General features: G+C 47.3%; 1 protein-coding gene across 4 annotated transcripts in view; it reads left to right on the forward strand.

Annotated features, from left to right (window-relative positions):
- The window catches only part of Hivep3 (HIVEP zinc finger 3), a 416,683-nt gene that overhangs the window by 171,566 nt on the left and 221,842 nt on the right, over nt 1–23,275 (forward strand). The window lies entirely within an intron of this gene.

The raw sequence follows: 23,275 nt of genomic DNA on the forward strand, positions 1-23,275 counted from the left end.
AGAATCAGGGCTGTTGAGGGGGCAGTTCTCCATCTTCAGTCAAGACCAGGTTTGGATACTTTAAAGGAAGTTGTATCCCAGAAAGTGCCCCAAGTGACATCCCACAGGCACTGTAAAAGACACATTGATCCTTAAAGAGTGAGGTTCATATTATTTCAAAGGCCTTTTCTCGGACCAATGAAAACTCTCCTTTATTCCATCTACTTTAGTGTGTGGTCACCATTGCCATCCTGGCTGTAATACCAGTAACTGGGCACATGTGTAAGTGGAGCATAGAGACACAGGTCCTCTCAGAGACCTGGGATCCCACTGCCAACCCGAGCTGAATATGCAAAGTTTCTCTGGTCTTCCCACCTCCCCTGCTTAGCTTTGACAACCAGCAGGCAGTGTCCTCATTCCTGTAGCGTCCTACTTCTGAGCAGTCTCCCCTCATAGCTTGACTTTCTTCAACTCTGAATTACTGCTGCCCGCCCAAGTCCTCTTCTCGCTTCCCAGCCTAGCTGTATTATACGGTCATTTCTTGTGGCAGAAGCTGTGAGTGGAAACTTGTGCATAATCTCATCTTCGCCATGGTCAGCAATGCCAGAAACCCTTCTCAGTTGACAGTGGGCTCAGCAACAAGTACTTGAAACCAACCGACCTGTGCTAACGACTGTGATGTCTCTTGCCACCCATGTGAATGGCCATCTTTGCCCACAGGCTAGGGGGATGGTCATGTGAGCCATGGGATGCATACAGTGCAGTAAATGCTATAAAGAAGGGTACCTCAGGGTCACTGATGCACCATGGGAGGGGGTGGTGTATCAGCAAGGCTTCTTGCAGAAGCTAGTGTATGAGCTGGAAAGGTAGAGAAAAATCTCTCAGGGGGACAGTGTTAGTACAGGCAGAGCCTGGCAAGATGAAGCCAGAGGGCATGGTGAGGATGCACGTGCCTGCCCGTCTTTCTCCCTGGCCTCCCAGGAGACCCGCTCACGAAAGAGCCTGTTTTAAATTGCTAAGAAGTGCTGTGGGGATGGATAGTGTTTGTGGTTATTTTACAAAACCTTGCTTTCTGGGTTTGATTTGAAGTAGGCAAAACATCTGAGCTGCTTGCCTTGCCAGTTGGGGAGCTGAGTCCACAGCTGCTGTGTGGATGCCACCTAAGACTCTGCCCAGGGTTGGCACTAACACTTCTCCTGTCACTTGCATGTGTTCCCTGCCTCTGAGCCTCCCGTGGGCACTTCCGAGAGTCTCAAGTGTAGAAGGAGCTCAGTGGTAGGTCTGCCTTTCTCCTCTTGCTGCTTCTGGCCCTGCCACTAGGGCCTCCATGACTCATTCCCCAGTTCTCAGGGAACTTACTCTGGAAACCCACTGGCGGCTAATCACATCCTCGGTATATGGGTCTCAGCAGCTTAACTCCAAAAGCCATTTTAGTTCTCAGCCTTGAATGTATGATGCATCTAAGTCCCTTCCATGGCCTTCTAGGCCTGGCATGTGTTTATCATTCTAATTTCCTGTGCTTGCCTTAGAAAACCGAGTGCTAGCAGCACTGGCCGTGTCCACTCTCTTTCCCATCTCAGAGACTCCACACGTGTTTCTTCTGCCTGGAACTTTCTTCCACCTTATCTTTATATGGCTGGCTCTTCTCAGCTGGCAGGCATCAAGTATCAGCTCAACTGTTACTCTAGTTCCCCTACCTCTAAATCCTACCTACCTTATTTTCCCATGGGAGCTCTTTCTTTCTTTTCTTTTTCTTTTTTGGTTTTTCAAGACAGGATTTCTCTGTAGCTTTGGAGCCTGTCCTGGAATTAGCTCTTGTAGACCGGGCTGGTCTTGAACTCACAGAGATCCGCCTGCCTCTGCCTCCCAAGTGCTGGGATTAAAGGCGTGCACCACCACCGCCTGACTCCCATGGGATTTCTTATCTGGAACCATTTTACTCATTTCTGTCCTGCGTTTATTGCCCATGTCCTCTGCTAGATCTAAGTTCTGTCCTAGCAAGGAGCTTTTCTGTCTCAGTCACTGCTATATCCCCAAACCCTAGAACAGTACTATATATGCAGTAGACAATAATGCTTTAAAAAAACAAACAAAAACAATTCAGTGAGTAGATTTATGGAAAGAAATGCTTTTGAAAAGAAGCAGCTTTCTATTTGAAAATGGAAATTAACTTCTTTGCTTTCACTAATGTCCATGGGATGGAAATATTAATGCATAGTAAAACTGTCATATGGACCTGAAGTACAGAATAGTGATAAATGAATAATAATTACAGCGTTAGCATGCTATGAGAGATGCAGAAACTAAACCTAATGCAGTGTTTCTCTGTGTAGCTTTGGAGCCTGTCCTGGAACTAGCTCTTGTAGACCAGGCTGGCCTCAAACTCACGAATTTTCTCCTGCCTCTGCCTCCCAAGTGCTGGGATTGAAGGTGTGTGCCACCACCACTTGGCTCAGGACAAGTTTTTACTCAAAACAGAGTTTGGAAAACCGATTCACTCAGGTCCTGTAAGCTTTCCAACTGAAGTTGGTGGGAAATACTGGCCTGGGGGAACTGAGACCTGAGATCAAATTCTAGTTCTGTGTAGTTTCAGCTCAGCTCTGTGAGTCCAGGTCATGTGATTTCTCTCCACCTTCTTCGACTTTCCTCATCTATGAAATGGGAATACACTAACTACCACGGTGGTCCTGAATAGTCACTGAGATGTTCAGTATAATACATGAGTAGATGGTGGGGTGGAGCAGGGATTATCCTCATGTATCTGGGTTCTGTTGAAGTTCTGCACTCTGTCTATGGTGTGGGCACAGAGCTCATGCCAGTCTGGTGTATTGAGTGCTGGCTAAGGGCTGCTCTCTCTTCTTTGGCTTCTGTGGTGAGCTTTTCAAGGCTTCACAGACATGATACATTGGGGTTTGAATTTTATATATGGGGCAGAAAAAGAGGAGTCTGTCTCCCTGGCTCTCATAATTCAGTGTCTTCTGGGTAGCAGAATTAGTGTGCAAGATAAAGAGCACAGGAATGTCAAGAAGTGAAACCCCTTTCCCTGGGGAACGCACTGCGTGTTCTAAGTACTCAGCACCAACTTGTCTTTGAGGGACACAGATCTCAGAGAGTTCCAGGGCATGGGCAGCTGTGGGTAACTACAGAAGGGCACTGGAGCACTAGGCAAGAAAGTTTAGGGCATCATGGTCCGAAGAAACTATTTTCTCTACCACATGAGCCCATGCTGGGTCTGTAGGCAGCACCGTCAGGGTCCCTAACTGGTATATTAATATACTGTCTGTTTTTCCCTCACCCATTACTTCTTCACCATACCCCCATACACATATATGGTTGCATTGTGATATATAGTGAGTGACTGCATAACATTTACAGTGTGTTAGATGTCAAAACAATATAAAAATAATTTAAAGCATACTTCAGAGGCGTGCATAGGTTATATGCAAGTACTGTACCATTTTACATATGAAACTTGATACTTCCCTGTTGGTGGTGTGGGGACCCAGGAACCAATCCCCTGTGGGTACTGAAGGATGACTGAATAGGCAACAGCCAATGGAGATTTCCAGCCTCTGTTCACAGAGTCTTAGGGAGAAGTAATGCCTAACTCCCTGTTAGTGGCTTGGGAGACAGTGCATAGACTCCTAGGCTCTCTGGCTTTCTTCTGGGGGAGAGTGCATGGGCTCCTGGGCCCTCTGGCTTCTTTTATGCCTCTGTGTCTTGTTCAGTGTGTTGCAGAGGACCAGAGGACCAGCTGGTGGAGACTGCCCAGAAAGTATGAGTCACTGTTTTCCAACCACCTTGAAAAGCTTCCCTATCACCAGAAAGACAAACCATGTTTGATAAAGAATAGTTCCCCATACTGGCCAGATGGAGGGAGTTCTGTATTAGAGTCTGAATGACTGGATCCAAAACCTTTTATAGCTTTGACCAGGCATAGAAACCAGATCCTCAGCATTCGTCCACATCTTGAAAGTGACAAGTTTGGCTCAGAGTCTGGAGACAGCTGCTCAGAGAATCTCAGAGGTCCTGGAATATTTATTTGTGGCCATGATTAAGTTCACCTAGGGCCAGGAAACTGCTCCACTCTGAGTGCTTCTAGGGACACTGGGCCCCTGTGCATCTGGGCACAGAGACCCTCCACAGCCATGCTCATCCGTCTTCAGATTGTGTGTCCAAGGGAAGCGTGTTCTCATTTTGCAAGTGGGGAACTCTTAGAGTGCTGGGTTCTCAGATAAAGCCCGATCTGAGGTCCTATTCCCCCAGCCTGCTGCTCAGTCATGTCTTGATACTTACTAAGTTACCTTCCTGGATGAACTTGTCACCACCACTCTGAAAATAAGGTGTCCAGATGGGAACACAATGCAGACGTGGTCCAGCTGTTACAGAGGAGGATCAGAAAGCCGACGGCTAGTCAAAATTCAGATGTCTCCTCAGACAGCCTTATGCTCGAGTGATCTCCAGTCTGTGCCTTTCTGTGAAACACCTGCCCATTTTCAGCCTTTGCAGAATTTGACCTGTGGTGAAAGCCCTGTGCAAAGGGAAGGAGTACTTCTGGCTCCCCCTATGGGAGGACTAGGCAGCCTCATGGACTTGTGAACTGTGCTTCGTCTAAGTAGTAAACAGTTTGATGACCAGGCTTGTTTAGTGAACTATCATCTCAGGGTTCTTCATGCTAACAACAAACAGATTTTCAGACTGTCTATCTTCTCAAGCCGATGCCCATGGCCACCCTTCTTTTTAATGTATACACTTAGGGGTTTCCCTGGACCTCTGCATGCTCATCCTTAAAACAAGCCCCATTTTGAGCTCCAAGTTCAGTATTCAGAAAGAAGTCATCTCTGTGTGTGCAATGGGTTCTATTGTATGACTTGACCTTTTAGGAGTTTATTTTAGCATACCCTCCCCCCTTAGGGCTTACCTAATTTTTACCTCTCAACTTGTATTTCTTATCTTCTCCTGGCATCTTACCATCCCCCAATTTCCTCAGCGTATTGTTGGGGGAGGGGAGCATCTCTGGAGGGGTCCAAACTGTGTGTGTACTGTATGTAGGTCTGTCATGTCCAGCTGGCCATCTGGTTGAATCATAAACCTCTTTTTGTGTGTCCCTCTACTCCCGTTAGTCCATCTCTGCTTCTGTTATCCATGAGGAGGGGCTAATGACAGCACAGCCTTGTAGAGTGGATGGTTAGTAAAGAGACAAATGCATCTAAAGTCCTTGGAATAGAGCAAAGTAAGTTTTAAAAATTCACCGTTGCTGATTTCTATGGGGCAAGGCAGTGGCAATAACCCGGTCCCTGCCAGGTTCTTCTAAACAAAGTAAATGAACAACAAGCCAGCAGAAAGCACAGATCCTGGAATTGGCAGTGATATGTGTTCTTCAGAGGAGACCAGCAGAGGCCACTGTCCCCACCATGAAGAAGACAGCACAGATGACTAACTGGCAGTGCCCTAGTTGGCCAGACCCTGCAGCAGCTCAGAAATGAGGCAGGCAGGAGAGAGATAAACAAATCAATAACCAGCTGTAGTGCCCTCTGAGGGCTGCCAAAGTTCATTTGGAACATCTGGAGTTGATAGGCAGGGACTGGGAAGAGGACACGGGCAAGGTGTAGGGCAGATTCAAGATGAAGATTTGGTGACATCAAAAGCAGCAGGGTGGTTGTAAGACAGTCTGTGACCCACATGCCACAGAGGCCAGCTGGCTTCCTGGGAATTCCTCTGGGGGTAAAAACTGACAACAGCATCTTTTTTAATGACACACATGGTTTGAGGGTGAGTCAGTTTTAAAGAACACAGCCATATAGCTGGAACTCTGAATAATCCCCTTGCACAACGAGGCCCCAGACAGGGACGAGGGTCAGCACCTTGGAGAGCTCCAAGGGGTTCCACGGAGCTGGGACAGGCAGGCCACTTGTTCTGCGGGAGCATGAACCTCCTGCTGGAGCAGGCAGGCAGTCTCCACCCAAGTCATTGATTGCAAAGGACAGTGCTGTCCTCTTAGGTGGAGACCCAGCGAGGGGGTAGTGGTGGATAGGAAGCAAGGATTCCAGGGTGAACATTTGGAGTCTGTCCTCCCTGTAGATGGGGTCTTCCCATCTACCCAGCAGCAGCCCCTGGCACGTCAGTGCTGTGGACGTTTTCTCTCTTACACAGAATGGGTAGCACATTGTGTCAGCTCTGTGTGATTTAGTTGTTGGGATAAGCAATCAAAAAGGTTGTTTTAGACCCTGTTCAGGAGCCAAAGCACCACGCCTGCTGTTTTAGACCCATGGATAGGGGGATTTCTTCAATTGCCCAACCCATCCAGTTCTTGTGGGCGGCTGGGAAACTGTCTGTGAAGCATTGGGCGAGGCCTGGCTGTGAAATGCTCGAGGCTGGCTTTTGGTTCTGAGCCCTGGAGCTGGAATATGTCAGCCGAGTTGTGGTGTGGGGAGGTGCACCCACATGCATCTGGTGAGCACATTGCAGTTCCTCCTCACCAGATGAGCATTCATTTGGACATTTCTCCTCTGGAACAGGGCACCTGAAAGATAATTTATAGGCTTGGGGCAGTCCCCAGGCAGGTGTGAATGCTGGTGGGCTGGTGATGTTGGCGGTTTGTCCTCAGAGCCCCTCCACTTCCCTTAGCCTTTCCTCTCTCCCCCTCCCCCCTGCCCATCTGTAAGCTTGTTAAGAATCTATTGTGCAAGCCCTGGGGGAATGCACTCATAATTAACCTTGTTTATACTCTAGAGTTTCAGGGATGTTTCTGCCTATAAGGATATTTATTCTGTTTGTTAAGAATGAGTTAGATATACTTTTAAATTCTGTTTGACTTCATGCTTTTATGAAGCAAAAATAAATTTGTAAATTAGGAAACAATCATGAGTCAACCCACACTTCAGACATTTGCATGTAGGAATTACAGTCACTGTACACCAGCGAGAAGGATGGGGGAGGAGTCATTTTCATTCCCTGGTCTATTTCAGTCCACGAGAGGAAGCAGCTGCATTGAGAAGGAACCTGGTCCATTACCATTGATTTGTCCTGTCTGCCAGGAGCATTGAAGGGCAAGTGGAAGAGTAAGGACTGTATCTTTGGTACCTGCCATTTCTCTTCCCAGATCTTACCGTCTTTGATCTGTCCCAAGTCTCTCTAGTTAATATAAAAGTGTATCTCAGCTGTCAAAGAAGAAGGCTCATTGCTCTAACATGGTAGTCATTACAGAGGCCAATGAGACCTTCATATCAATCAAGCCTTCAAGGACAGGTCAGAAGTGAAGAACGTTGAGATTTCCTGGTAGCTCTTGAGCAGCACAGAACCAGCCCTATTCTGAACTAAAGGCTAGATTTTAGCTTTAAGTCATCCTAATAGCAGAGCGTATTGCTCAGAGGTAAATAGACCTGAGTACAAATCCCGAGTCCTCAAAGTAGAGCTATGTGAGCATGCTTATTCCTCTATAAAAATGGAAGCAGTAAGACTTGGCCCTCCAGTTTTGTAAGAATTGAGTCATATCCCACCCACATAAGCACCCGTCATGGCACCTAACATACAGTGATACAGGATAAACAGTAGACCTTGTAGCAGCCACCACTGAGGCCTGTGGACTTCAGTACCAGCTCTGGTTTGCCATGGAAGAAGCCTGTTTTGAATAATGGCTGTCACTTTTAATCTGGGCAACAATTCCATTCCACTTCTACCCCCAAATCTGAAAAATAAAGGGAGTGACCTTTACTAAGTGGGTTGAAATTTTGGTGGAAGGTTCTGTAATTGCTAGTTCACTGGACGGGAAACCAGCTCTTGTGCAGTAATTGGAGGTGTGTGGGTCAGGACATTCAATTATGGCCTGGCCACCTGGAATAGAAACTTTGCCACCATGACAACACCTTTTCCACATCTGCCTGATTAAGTCAACAAATTGTTGGGTCCCAGCCCAGAGTGGACTGTGGGCTTTCTCCCCATCCAAAGTCTGCCTGTCTTGGTGTGCTCATCAAGTACTTTTACCAAGGCCAGCTCAGGGGGATACTGCCAGGGAAGACATACAACCCTGCTTGGGAGATGATTGCAACTGGGAGAGGAAGAGACTGAAGAAGCTGCACCACTAGGTAACCAGAAAGACAATGGTCATTTAAGACACTCTTTGGTCTGTAGAGAGAGACAGGAATATAGATAGACAAAATCAGAGACATAGACACGGAGATATGGAGAGAGAGAGAGAGAGAGAGAGAGAGAGAGAGAGAGAGAGAGAGAGAGGTGACAGAGACAAACAGAGAGAGACAGACAGAGACAGGGAGAACAGGAAGAATTCTCAGGGATTTGTGTCTTGCAGCCTGACTGCCAAGTTCAAGTTCAGCTTCACCCTTGCTATTATATGGACCATGAGTAGATTGCCTGCCCTCGTTTGATGGTCCTAGTTCCTTTATACATACAGCAAGGCTAGCAAAGTCCAACTGACCTTTTTTTGTCCAAAGATTCTGTATCCAGAGTCAACCAACCACAGGTTGGTTAAAACAATCAGGGGTAGGGGTGGGGTGGGGGAGAGGTGGGAGATTGCCTTGATTCTGAACAGGTCCAGACTTATTTTTCTTACATTAAAGATCCAGTCAAACAGGTATTATATAGCATGTACTTGGCATTGGATAGAAGTCATCTAGAGATGATTTCAAAGGCCAAAGAGTCTTGTGTAGGACAGATTCAAATTCTGTGCTATTCATGAAAGGGACTAGAACTACCTGTGGCTTCTGTCCTTGGGGGCCCTGAAACCAATCTCCAGTGTGTACCAAAGGATAAGTAGTCTCACCTCACAGTTATCATGAGGACTCAGCAGGAATGTCAATCAAATGCTCCAGACAATAGCCAGCACACAGCAAATGCCCTGTGAGTGTGCGATGCTGGGATGAGGGGCATGGCCCTCAGGATCTTGGAGCAGCTGTGACTTCTGGCATGCATTATGAAGATACCAGAGGCCTGGGGCTGTGTACTCAGACCCACCTACATCATACAGCCTTACTGGAGCCTCCTACCCCGTGGTCCTCCCCATCCCATCCAAGTGCCTTTGCACTTGCAGTGTGTCCCCATCCCCTCCTGACCACTCCCACACATGCCCTGTTCAGACCAAGTCAGACGACACAGACATCACAAACTCCCTCCAGCCCACTCCTCCAGGCAGGCTTCATTGCCCTCCTTTGACCTTTTTGTGCATTTTCAACGGAAAATATCAGCTCTTCTCATGCTGGGACATGATGGATCTAGGCTCACACCTTGGCCCAGGTGAGATAGCAGGAACCTGCCTTCTCTCTGGCCCTCACCGTTCACCACTATGCCTGAGAACAGTTGCCCAATGTCTATAAAAGATGCTGTCTCCATGGAAGTGCTTTCATCTCCCTCTCCATTCTCCCCTCCTTGTCTCCTGGTACCTGCAGATACCTACCACGTTGTCCCTTTCTTTCACCTCTTCTTTAGGATGAGCCAGCCCTGTGCCTTCCAGTAGAGGAAGGCTGAGTGCTGTGCTTTTCAATAAGTGTGTCCGACTTTTTAAAAAATATTTATTCATTTATTTATTTATTATATATACAATATTCTGTCTGTGTGCATGCATGCAGGCCAGAAGAGGGCACCAGACCCCATTACAGATGGTTGTGAGCCACCATGTGGTTGCTGGGAATTGAACTCAGGACCTTTGGAAGAGCAGGCAATGCTCTTAACCTCTGAGCCATCTCTCCAGCCTCCATGTGTGTTCGACTTTTAATTGTGAGACGTGTCAAAGGGTAACACAGTCACCCCACCCCACCACACCCCACCCTACTGCCAGGTTTTAGCTTCAATTACCTCTGTCTCAATTATGATCTGAAAATTTAGAAGTAGAAGATTCTAGAAGTAATTCATCCATTTTAAACGGCATGCTATTCTGAACAGCTTGATGAATCTTTTTGAATCATCCCATTCTGTCCTACTTGGGACGCACATCATTCCTTCATCCAGTGCATCCATTCAATGTATGCTACCTACTCTCTTGTTAGTTACCTAGTGAATGGCTGGTCCAGCAGATCAACCACTGGGTCATTGCAGGGCTGTGCGTAAGTTACTGTGATTTTGCTTTTAGATGACCCCGGGTTATAGGGGTAGCAATGGAGAAGAGGCAGCTAGGCATAAACAGAGCAAGGCCACCTGCTCTGGTGACACTGTGGTGACACTGCCATACCTACAGGAAAGCCCAAAGCCTGTGTGGGACTTGGTGTTTATTCTACGCCAGACATCCATGCGTGTCATGGGAGTGTCAGGGGCCATGCGAGGGACCAAGAGACAGTACTGGAACTCATGGGCACCATGGGAAAGAGAGTCTACGGCATCCATCCCACAGCAGGGCACAGAAGAGTGGCAGGAGGGTGGGAAGAGAGCTTGTGGACGGGTTGGCAGAAGAGCAGTGACCCAAAGATGATTCGCCCTGCCATTCTAAGAGATGTAAGGTGGGGTGGGGCTGAAGATGATGTGGAGGTGTCCAGTTTGTCAGTTTAACTCCTGTCAGGTTGTCCTTAGTAGGTGTTGAATCTCGGGCTTCACAGCAGTATCCCAAGACAGGCGCTGGCGGCTGGTAGGTGGTCCTACTGGCTTGTCTCAGACTGAGGATGTACTGTAGGAAGAAAGCTCAGGTGTCCCACTTACTCAGGCTGCTGAGGCAAGCATAGCCTCCCTGGCCAGGTAAAACACATGCCTTCCATCTTCATCGCAGCCTCCGGTGTCAGGTGACATCCCTTCCATCTTCACCATAGCCTCCGGTGTCAGGTGACATGCTTTGGTACCACCCCTCTCCATCCAGCACAGAGGAAAACTGGGGTTTTCGTGTTACCTGCCCAAGATCCCCCAAAGTGTGAATGATACTGTAGGGACTCATTCTCAGGTTTGTGAATCCTAAAACGATCAACCTCTGTGATGATCTGTCTCCCAGAGAGAAGGTGGAGGGCGTGGGGTGAGGAACAATGGCTAGGAGGCTTTTGGATGGTCTATCCCATGGTAAAGTCAGATGAGTCACCCTGGATGGGTTACCTGGGGTTTGGGTACCCAAGGCTATCCACAGTAAGAGGGAGACAGGTGGAAAAGCCCTGCAGACAGCATCCAGTTCAACCCAAGGGGTCTAGGAAAATGAGGAGTTTGAGAAACAGAGGAGCAGCTTTGGAAAGGGGGAGGGGTGGCCTCTACTGCTTCATCTGGGAGGACAAAGACGTGAGGTGTGGAGCTCTCCTGAGTGCTGCTCCTGCTCATGTGATCTTCACCCTCTGCTCATGAATTCCCACAATGCACTAGAGTCTGGGAGCCACCAGATGATCTTCCTTCAATACACCTCAAAGAACCCAAGATCAAGGCAGCCTAGAAAGAGACGACCCCACAGTACTGTGGCTGCTCATTGAGGAGACCCCTCATCTCCCAAGCCTTCTGTGGGCTTATGTGTTCCCTTGCCTGGGACAAAGTGATTTATCCAAGCATTCATCTTTTACTAACTCTGTCTCCACTGTAACCCTGGGCTATGGCAGAAGAGGGAGGAACTGTTTTTCCTCCCCAGGTGGAAACTGAGGTTCAGATGAAGAGGCCCAAACCTGCCCAAGGTCATCTGGACCCACACCGGTCCTCTGTCTCTTTGTTTTGTTGTACCCTGGCGTCAGAGTAAGTTTGGTTAAAAGTGCCAGGGCAACCAAATTCCATATGGGCTTATTACATATTTCAGATCCCTTGTACACTGATGGCTTGGATTCTAGAGGGCTGGGGGAAAGACTGGCCTCATTGTCAATGTGTGCCCTTTCTTGGCAAGAGAGTTGGCCTTCTTTTCTTCTGGAAGCATCTTGCAAAGTTAGCTTCTCTGGTTTCATTTTATGTCGTCACTGCTTCTTAGAGTTTGAAAATGTGTATGTGTGCATGAGTATGTACGTGTGTATGTGTGTGTGTGTGTGTGTAGGTGAGAATGGGAGTGCATGTAAGTCAGGACTGAGGTGCAGTTTAGTGGCAGAGTGCTTGCTCAGCATGCCCAAGGCTCCAGGTTCCATCTCTAGCGCTGGAGGAAAGAAAAGAACACAGGGATTTAATTCGCTATGTTCTCTAAAGCATTTGTTCTAACTGACCTATTAGAGGTCACCAAAGCTGAATGCATCTGCATTTTTCTAGAAAACAGAGTTTTATTAATTGAGTCACCTAAAATGCCATAAATAGTCGAGATGAAGTTGTCTTCCACAGCGAATTATTTGATGGTCTAAAGGAATCAATTTCCTCTCTTTTTCTCCTTTTTGCTCTTTTACATGGGAGCTGTTTCAGAAGCTAAGTGACCATATCATGAGCCTGGGACAAGGTTTAGACACTGAGGTTCAGGGGCAGTTCTGCCTTCCATCCTATGTGTCCTTGTGTAAAAAAAAAAAAAGCCTTGTTTGGCTCTGTTCCATCCTTGTCATCCTTGCCCAGAAGGTTATCTTGAGGGCTAGCCAAGCAGATGGGTGTGAAGTGAAGTGGCCAGGTCAGACAGTGACAGAGATGAACAGTTAGTCTTCACTCAGAGCCTTCTCAGTGGTGGGGAGATGGCCAGAAAATATAAGATAACTGATAACAGAACTGTGTATTTCCTCAGGAAGGTGCAGAAGGGCTGGGGACCACCAGGAGGGAAGCCTTCCCATGCAGGGCGGCTAGGCAGAAGTCGGGGTGTGCGTTTTAAGTGAGAGTGGCTTGCTTTGCTATCTATGCATTTATCACCTTGTTCCAGATAGAGATTAGAAAAGGTGCATTCCCTGTCAGCATGGCCAAGATCAAAAACACTGATGACAACTTATGCTGGAGAGGATGTGGGGTGGGGAACACTTCTCCATTGCTGGCGGGAGTGCAAACTGGTACAGCCCCTTTGAATAGCAGTACAGTGATTTCTCAGAAAATTAGGAAACAACCTACCTCAAGATAGAGCAATACCACTTTTAGATATATATCCAAAGGATGCTCAATCGTGCCACAAGGACATGTGCTCAGCTGTGTTCAGAGCAACATTGTTTGTCATAGCCAGAACCTGGAAACAATATAAATGCCCCCTGACCAAAGAATGGATAAGGAAAATGTGGTAAATTTACACAATGGAGTAATACACAGCAGAAAAAAATAATGGCATCTTGAAATTTGCAGGTAAATGGATGGATCTAGAAAACATCATATTGAGTGAGGTAACACAGACCCAGAAAGACAAATATCATATGTAATCACTCATAAGTGGCATTTAGACATAAAGCAAAGAAAACTAGGCTACAATTCACAACCCCAGACAACCTAGACAACAAAGAGGACCCTAAGAGAGACATACATGGATCTAATCTATGTGGGAAGTAGAAAAAGAAAAGATCTCCTGAGTAAATTGGGAGCATGGGCCCATGTGAGAGAATAGAAGGGGAGGGGAGGAGAAGGGGAGGGAGTGGAGAAAAAATATATCGCTCAATAAAATCAATTTAAAAAAGAATCAGAAAACAGCAAAGGTACATTCCATATGAAAGGAAGATGAGTTAGGGAAGTTAATATGGGAAGCAAGGAGAGAGCAGAGAGTCACAGGCAGGGCGGACAGAGCCTGCTGGAGATGACAAGTGAATTTGCGTAAGCCTCTCAGCAATGCCAGCAAAAAGGGAGCCTGGTCATCAACAGTCAGGACATCCACAGGATCGAAGCACACCGGGTACAGATTCTAGGAGAATAAGAGCTGGTACTCGTCACGGGGCTCTGTGACATTGTCCTTGAGGGCATCACTGAGGTAGTAATGCCCTTCCAGCAAGGTTGCTTCTAAGGGGACTGTGCCAAAGAATGGTGTTCTTGGCCAAGGGAGCAGCATGGGCCTGGATCCATGTCTTTGTCAAGGTCTGGGAGGGCATGCCTGATGCCTGTTGTCAGCTTGGCTCTCGGATGGCATGACCCAGTGAGTCTCTGGGGACTTGTGGAAGCAGTTTGAGGGCAGATGGCATTGTATAGGTAAGGGACCTCAAGGAGACACTGGGTATGTGAGACTCATTTTTTTTTACATGCCAGGGCCAAGACAGAGGCCAGGGCTTCTGTGGCCCTTGTGGTTGGAGCTGTCAGGAGTTGGACTAGTGCCTGAGGAGGAAAGGAAACCTGATTGGGTAGCCTGCCTCCTGGTCTCGGCCCACATACTCTGGCCACCTCTCTAAAAGGGCACTCCCAGGCATTTTCTCATAAACTAGAAAACAACAACACATGCTCCGTGACCCATCAGGAAGCCACTGGAGAAACCTGAGCCGCCCCACGCTCACAGTCTCCTATTTTGGGGGTTTTGTCTGTTCTATTTTTGAGGCTGGTAAACTGGTTTCCTGTTTCTTGTAAAATGGGTGTTGTCACTGTCTGGGCCTGCCCTGGCTCTGGCCTGGCCTGAAACGAGGTGGACTCACGGCTCTGCCTGGGGCCAGTTCTGTTTTGAACAAAGAACAGAGTAGAGCCAGGATCCACACAGTCTGGGAACCTGCTTGCTGCCACTCAGGGTGGAGCAGCGAGCGTGGTGTGGGCTGTTATACTCACTCATTCTCATGCTGTGCTTGTCCCCTTGTCCTTCTCAGATGACTAGCTGCATGCCACAAGAGGGGACATTTTATAATAGAGGGCCAGGTTAAAGCAGGAGGCTGAGCCTTGGAGGAGAACCATCAGCTTCTGAAAGGATGTAAGGGGGTGCAGAGGACCCCACTGTTAATTGGTACTTTCTACCTAAGTGTCAATTTTTAAAATTTTACTGCTGTTTTTCTTAAATTGGCATTTTCATTCCCACTGAAAAGGAAACTGAGGCTCAGAACCACAGATTCAATGTTGACCTCCACCACAGACCCCTCTCCATCCCTGCCCTCCACCTCCTCTTGCCTGAAGTTTTAGGAGACAGAAGAGCTTGGAGAAGGCTAGTCAGCAGCAGGGTCAGAAATGGAGTGAGCCTGAACTCTCTAGCTACTACTTTCCCAGGCTGCTGGGATGCTTCCTAAACAGGCAGGGGAGTGATGGCACTGTGTCAGGGCACAGAGTGATTCACAGGGAGGTGACCCAACCCTCCAACCATGGTCAGGGAGTGTTTAAGCTCACAGGTACTGTTTCTCCTAGAGTAGCTGGAGGGGGGAGTCTCAGATGGGTCTCTAGGCCATAGTGGTCAACGTGTGCCTCTCCCCTCTCCTTACCTCTTCCCCTAGCCTCTCGCCCCTGCTATCTATTCTGACAGGCCCATTTCAGAGCCCATAAACCCTCTTCCTGGTCTTTTGGGATTAAAGCAATAAACGTCCTTCTAGAAGAGCAGGTGTCTTTGATGAGCTGGCTCTCTGTGCCCTCGGTAGCTTGGTGTGTTTTTCAATCTGCTTTTGGGCTCCAAGCACAACATGGCATGGATAGCTGAGATCTTTTCTCGTTAAGTATTCCTCAGTGACAGATGCTCACACTATACAAGTGTCTTGTCAGTGTCTGTGCTGTCCCAAGGTTACAGCCATTCTCTGGAGGTATTCTTAGGACCTGGTAGCTCTTTTGAAATTGTCAGTTTTCTACTTAGAGCTGTTGTGGGTCTGGACAGGAAGGACTAGGAAGAAAACCTGTCAGCATCACTCTGGAGACTGTGGAAGAGGAAGAAAGGAAACCTCAGAGGGGAGGAAGTGATGGTTCCCAAGAAACTACCTGCAGTAGGGAAGGGGGCTTCTGCTCCTTGTCATTGTGCTCTGTGTGTGTGTGTGTGTGTGCACGTTCATACCCATGTAGGCTCACATGCATGCATATATGTGCAGGCCTGCATATAGAAGCCAGAGGTTTTGCTGGTTGAACGTTTGGTGCTTTCTTCAATCACTCCCCACGTTATTTACTAAGGCGGGGTCTCTCTCTGAACCTGGGATTCATTGATTTGACAAGTCAGCTTGCCCCAGGGTTCCCCCCTCCACCTCCAGAGTTCTGGATTACAGGCAGCTGCCATACCCTCCCAGCTTTTTGCCCTGGTGTTTGGGATTTAAACTATAGCCTCCATACTTGCCCAGTAAGTACTCCATCCATGCAGCCGTCTCCCCGGCCCACACATATCTTCTTCGTCCCTCCTTCCCTCTCCTCCTAGCCTGTATCATGTCCTCTCCTTATCCCTTCCTGCCAAGGTCCCTCCTTCCTTGGAGGTTCAGGATAGGAGCCTTGCACCTTCAGACTTCAGTCTCCCTTTCTCCTGAACCCAGGAAAATCTAAGCGACACTACCACTTTCCCAGCCTCCTTCATTGTATTGTAAGTTCTTCAGGGCCGTCATTTAACCCCACCTGGTAATTATAACTCCGTAAGTGTGCAGATTGTGTTAATCATCGTCTCTTCTGCTCAGTCACGGTATAGAGATGGATAATGGAGAGAGGGAGGGGGAGGATCAGGAGCACAGGAGCTAATCTCTTCCTTGTTTCAGGGTAGGGGCTGCCTGGAACTTCATGGGAGAGGCAGAAAGGGCCCAGCCCAGCTGCCCTTTTACCTCCAGCAGCCAGCGCCAGCCCTGCTCTGCAAACAGCTGCTGTGGAGATCAGGGGCAGTCAGGGGCAGGCTTCTGCGCCTTAGCTTCTGACCCACGCGTTCAGAGTGCTTCCTTAGCCATTCTGCCACACTCGTCACCTCGCTATTGGAGCCCTCGCAGTCCTTGCACCCCCACCACTCAGGGAGGGGGCCCTGGCATGCCTCTGTCAGGTCTCTACAGCCAGACAGGTGTGGCCTTCCTGCTGTATTCTACGTCTTATTTCCTCTTAGTAGCTTGTGCCGCACAACAGATGGCCTCAAACTCGGTAGGTTGAAGCTGTGACATTTATGGCCCCGAATTCTGGTTGCTGACTCTGCTGGTCCAGGCTGGACTTGCCCACAGCTGCATTCAGCTGGGCTGGCAGGGAAGAAAGTCCCATCCACCCGCTTCCGGTCCGGGTGCTGACTCTGAGCTAAAGCACCTGGTGACCCCCACATGGACTCTCGCCAGCAGTCCATCTCAGATTATCCACAGTGTGCTGAGCTCGGGATCCCAGGATAGTGAAGCTTCTGGGGCTCTCAGAGCAGGGTCACACCCGGCACAGCGAGGCTTCCATTGCATTCTCTGAGCTAAAGTTAAACTCAAGACCAGTTGGGTTCCAAGGAAGAAGAAGCAGATCCATAAATGGATGAAGGAGTCCTGATGACCAGCACCTGGAACTACTTAGTCATCCACCCCAACCTTCCTTTGCTTTCAGAGATCAAATGCACCTCCTGGAAGCCACTGCACAAGGCTGCTGAAGACGCCTTCTGAACACAGAGGATCAGGAATGCAGGCACAGAAGATGTGACCTGCCAGTCCCTGAGTTCAGGAGAGACTGTTGCAGAGCACAGCTGCCACTAGTTGTGGAAGGAATGAGGACATTTGCCTTCAGGATGGACACAGGCAGCCTTCCCTTTGCAGTGTGCTGTGTCCAATCTTCCTCAGGCGCCATGCAACTCACGCTGGAAGTTTCTGTTGAGGACTTCTGGGCACGAATCCCGTGAAGGCAGACCCACAGGGTCTTGCCATCTTCAACATGCATCTCTTAGACTGATACCTTTCTTAACTTTTTTTTCCTGAGTGATGAAGTTGGTGTTTTTGGCTGTTCGCCTGTCCTGCAAGTAATAGAAACTTTTAAAAACTTGAAAAAATAGAAGAAATATATGGACAGAAAATGGAAACGTGTCATGGCACTGGTGGGAGGCTGAAGAATTAAGACAGGAGAGGGCAAAGATTGAGATAAAGAAATCACAGGCAAGAAACACATATTAATAATCCAGAAAAAAAAAGAGGCTAGCAAGGCATGGGCTACATCCTATGGGACACGGAACCTAGCAAGGCATGGACCACATGCTGCAGGACACTGAACCTGGTGTGGCTAGTCAGCCTGAGGCAGCTGACCTCAGAGGATCTAGGGACAAGCACTTCAGATAGAACAGCATATGCAAGTCCTCTGAGGCTCACAAGCAGACAGCTTGTTGAAGGACATGCAGACAGCTGCAGAGCATCAGGAGAAAGGAAGGAGAGATGCAAATAATAAATGACAATGTGGAAAATGGAGGTGGACCTCAGACAATGAAGGCTTTCCCAGACTGCTAGGAAGTTCAGTCGAGCCTGTAGGCCTGAGCTTTCCAGGTTTGGTCCGAGGAAGATAGGTATAGTAGATATCTCCTGACTCAAAGAGTCTATAGCCAAGTAAACATGGGAAACGCAGATGCTGTCAGGATTCCATCTTGGAAGATGGACAGGATATGAGAGACTCTGAGGCGTTCTGTGGAAACAAGGGCGGAGAGCATCTGGAAGGCTGCCGGGTCCCAGGGAGAGAGACTTAGTGTGCTCTGTGTCTTGTGACAGTCAGGGAAGGATTTCTCCATGCAGACGTAAGAGTTGATGCCTCCAGGCCACCAGAATGAAACGCTTAGGCAGAAGAGGGGGCTTTTCTGGAAATGAATGAGAAAGGGAAGCAACTTATGCGGACAGTGAGATCCTTGACAACAATGCCGACTCTATGAACTAACTTGATCTTGGTGTTTAATCTTGGTTGTCAACTTATGGGATCTACAGTCAACTAAGAAGCACATCCCTATGTGCATTTATGAGGGCACTTCCAGCAGGGCCATCCCTAGGTGGGTAGCACCTTCCGGCAGCAGTTTAGCTATGAGGCAGTCTGGGGACAGAGTCACTATTTTCCCCTGCTCACTTTTACTCTCTGCCGGTAAGTGCATCCATCCTGCTGCTGCCCCACCATCCTTTGCTGATACTGGAATGCAGCTTCTTGAGCCTTGTAGTGTGAGCTGACCATCATTGGTTCTCCAGGGATCCCGCAGGCATTCAGCACTAGATTGAGACAGTTAGGGCTTTCAGCCTTGTGGACCGAGCAGCTCCTGGGTTCTCAGCCTCTCTGGTACAGATAGCCATTGTTGGACTCCCCAGGTTGTATTGTGCAAGCCTATCTAATGCATTCTCTCTTCAAGTCCTATTCATTCTATGGGTTCTGTCCTACAGGACTCTAATACACACTGGCATATTTCTAGATTTGTTTTGACTATAAGCCCTTTGTTCTATTAGGCTTTTGCAAAAATGCCAGATTTTCCCAGAGGAATGCCTTTGGCTGCTGTGACTGGATATTTCTGCACTCTGGGTTCTAGAACTGCAAATACCTCCCTCCATGAAGTTCTCTTTAATTAAAAACTTAATTAATTAATTGTCAATTCGTTTTTCTGAGACAGTTTTATCTAGCCCAGGCTGGTCTGAAAACTACCCCTTTGCCAATGAGAATGACCTTGAACTTCTGATCCTCCTTCCTCCATCTCCCAGTTGCTGGGATCACAGATGTACCTCACCATGCCTGTTTGTTTGTTTTGTAATTGTTGCTTATTTTATGTGTGTGAGTGTTTGCCTGCACGTGTCTGTATGCCATGTGCATGTATTATCTGTAAAGACCAGAAGAGGGTGTCATATTCCCTAGAACTGGCATTATATAAATGGCTGTGAGCTACCTTGTGAATGTTGAGAATTATACCTCTGTCCTCTGCAGGAGCAGCAACTGCTGTTAACTGCTAAGTCATCTCTCCAGCTGCCTGATAACCTGAACCTGATTCCCAGACCCACGTGATGGAAAAGGAGAGCCCACTCATAATTCCTGCAAGTTGTCTTCTGACTTCCACATGTGCTACATTTATTCACACGAGCGCGCGTGTGAATAAATAGCAGTAAAAAAATGAAAGAAGTATATAGAAATTCATACAGATGTGGGTGAACATGCATATGCATCTCCCAGCTGTGTCTGCTGAGAGCACAGGACTGCTAGTCATCCAGAAAAAAATGAACAATCTCATTATGTGACTCTGAGGCTCCAAAAGCCATTTCCCAATCACAGGAAATAAAGCCCTTTGGAGGAATGACTGACTGCAGACCTGGTCAGAGAAAATACAGCATGATATCAAAACATCTTGTGGTTCCAGAACATAAAAAATATTAAAAACAAAGTCAGCATAGAATGAGAAAACAGATGACAGGGTACCCAAAGGGCACAGGAACACACCAGAGACAGCTTGTTACCGCCAAAGCATGGCTGATTTGAGCACAAGGTAAATCATAAGATAGAATTATAATCCAAAGAGTCCATGATCATTTGTTGTTTATAAAGCAATATTACTTATGTCTTGTTCTGAAAATAAATAACCACGTCAGGGAGGCAGCACAGATCTTTGCAGAATTCTGGAGAATGCTTATTCTATTCCCCTTCCAGCAGATGGAGCCCAAATCTCCTCCTCTCGAAAGTTGTCTTCATTCAGTGGTTCACTTCTAAAGAATAGCATGTGGAAAGGGGAAAGTGCTAACCTCCTGGCTGATAACCCTGCAGCTCCCATCTCAGACATGGTCAAGGTCAACATCCTGAGTTCTAGGTCACCTTAACAGCCTGTGCTCCTGGGAATGCCGGAAGAGAATGTGTCTTCATTTCTCAGGCATTCTTACTCTGAATCCGCTGTCACAATCCAATTATGAGAAGACATCTGACGGATGTTTTCCAAGGTTCCCATGACCACAGGACAGTAAAGAGACAGCTCGGTGCAGTATAAGACTCTGGCTTAGATATCAAAAGACTTTTGTGGGAAATTACAAAGATCCTAATAAGGTCTGGAGTCAAATTAGAGGAAAATGGGCAGTGGGGCTGTGGGACTGCTCTGTGATTTCCCTACAATTCTAAAATAATTTCAAAAATTATAGAATATATAAACAGCCTTCCCCAGCAATGCTCAAAAGAAGTAAAAAAAAAATAGTAAACAAATATAAAAGCCTGGAAAGAATTTTCTTAAATGGCAAACTAATCTGGGTACGGTGGTTCATGCCCATAGCCCCAGCAGTTGGGGGGCCCAGGAAAGAGGGGCTTTGCAAGTAAGCTATTTAAGTGAGTTCCAGTCCAGCCTGAGCTACATAGTGAGAACCTGCCATGGACAAACAACACTCAGAAATAGGAGTTAAAACAATGAGGTGCATGTTTATCTGACAAATCTGCAAGCTCTTTTCGTTATTATTCTCATTCAATCGGAATATATAAGGTGGATATGGGCATCTGGGCACAGCACCAGTGTCTACAGGGAGCTTTGTTAAGATGCATCAAATAGCCATACATTTCCGTTCCGAAGTTCCTCTTTAGGAATTTATGCTGTAAAACAACCATGGACGTGAGTAAGGATCGCCTAGGAGGACCCTACATTTTGTTCCGCGGTGGGAATGGAATACAGGTCCAAACACATGCCAGGCAAGTGCTCTTCCACTGAGCCACATCCAACCCTTAGAGGAATATGTGTTACAATGCTGTTTATCACATCAGAAGACTAGAAACCACCCAGATATACAGATATGTGGGAATAGGTTCTATAAATTATGGTAGTGCTGTACAGAAATATACTATGGAGCCAATAAAAAAAGTCACCACTGACTGTGACAAATGAAAAGAAGTTCAGGACATAGCCTGAGAAGGGAAGGCATATACGGGGTGGTCTTAAATTAGGGAGAATATACATCTGTATATGAAAATAGTGACAGGCACCAAATGTTTCTAAGAGCTCTCTTTGAGTAGTGGGATCACCAGTGGTTTTTATTTTCTTCTTGATGTTTTTCTAGACTTTCTGAATTTTCTATGCTGTTTTCCATTTAAGGAGCCTGAATGCTGGCTCCCTCAGGGAGAGTCATGATGTCTGTTGCTAGTGTTATTAATATAGATTCTACCAGTTTAGAGTCCTACAGGACTCAAACCCAGTAAACTCAACTTTCTCAGGATTTACTTAATCACAGGAGTTTATTTCCTCTGTACCTACCTCTAACAAGGGATATGTGGAGATTTTATCCAGGATGCCTGTACCTATTCAAATAGGAAAACACTTTCGGATCAGGTGTATCCCTGAGCAGGATTAGTTAAGGAATATATTCCTGAGTATGCTCAGTTCAAGGTCATCATGAGGTACATGTTTGAAAGGCTAAGATGGCAGACCAGAAGCTCCCAAGACACTCTGTGCTTTCTCTAAAAATTTTAGTACTTTGCTCTGTGTGTGTGTGTGTGTGTGTGTGTGTGTGTGTGCATGTGTGATAGTGTGAGCACACAGGTGTGTGGGTGCATATGAACAAGCAGAGGTCAATAGGCAGACGTCAGGTTTCTTTGCCTATAGCTACCTTAATTTCTTTAAAACCGAGTCCCTCACTGAATCAGAAGCTCACTGTTTCAGCTAGACTGGCTGGCCAGCATACTCCTGCTATCCAACTTGTCTTGCCCCCAGTACTGGGGTTACAGGCACATACAACTGTGCCTGACTTTTTACATGAGTGCTGGGGATTTGAACTTTAGGACCTCATGATCTTACCCACTGAACCATCTTCAAAGTCCCATATAATTTGATTTTCTTTAGTTAAGTCCTGGCCCCAAGCCACAGAAGGAGGCATTTGTGAGTTCGTGTATGCCCTTTGGTTCTTGCCCCCTCTTTGCTGTTCTGTATGATCCAATCTTCCACACCTTCCATTGTCAACCAAGAGAGATTACTGTCAGGTCCCCAGACTTTCTCTGACATGTCTGATGCACAGGTGTTCCTGACTAGCTCCCCTTTCAAGACAAAGACCCTGAACTTCTGATATCTACTTAGGTTGGAGATTATCTTTCCGCCTCCAGATACAAGAACCAGTCTCAGATTTGTGAACGACTGTGCTTTTCCACAAGGTCCTCTACCCTCTGTTATCAAGCCTTGGTTAGCTGACAAAAGTCTGGCACCATCTATCAACCCAGGGAAACTTGGGAACAAAATGCTCGGGGCAACTGCCAAGTCCACCTAGAAACAGTGGTGCAGTAGGATAGTGAGGCCGCGGGAGGACAGTCCTGGCACCAGCAGTGAAAGGGGTTGTCTCCGGACCTTTCCTCAGTGTCTCTCCTGTTGGTAGTAGAGTTGCAAGAGTCCGTGAGTCCTCAAAGAGAATACCCCAGCCAGGTCACCAGTCTCTAGCTGGATGCAGGGAGTTTTCATTTTGATAAGTGCAAAGCCAAAACAAGCTCAGGCAAGAAATAAGAGAAGAATTTATTGTGTATGTCAGGGAAGGAGAGCACAAGAGTCATTTCCAATGCACTCCCTCCTCATTGCTCTGTTCCCACAACTGTTTCTAGAATATAACAGATATTCAACATATGTGTTATGGCAGGCAGGCTGGCTGCACATGGGTGGGTGGATGGGTGAGTAGGTGGATAGATGGAGGAATAAGTGGATGGATGGATGGATGGATGGATGGATGGATGGATGGAAAGGCGGGAGGGTAGATGGGTATATGGGTGGCTGGGT

Source organism: Microtus pennsylvanicus, chromosome 13 (genome assembly GCF_037038515.1).
Source record: "Microtus pennsylvanicus isolate mMicPen1 chromosome 13, mMicPen1.hap1, whole genome shotgun sequence".
NCBI lineage: Eukaryota > Metazoa > Chordata > Mammalia > Rodentia > Cricetidae > Microtus > Microtus pennsylvanicus.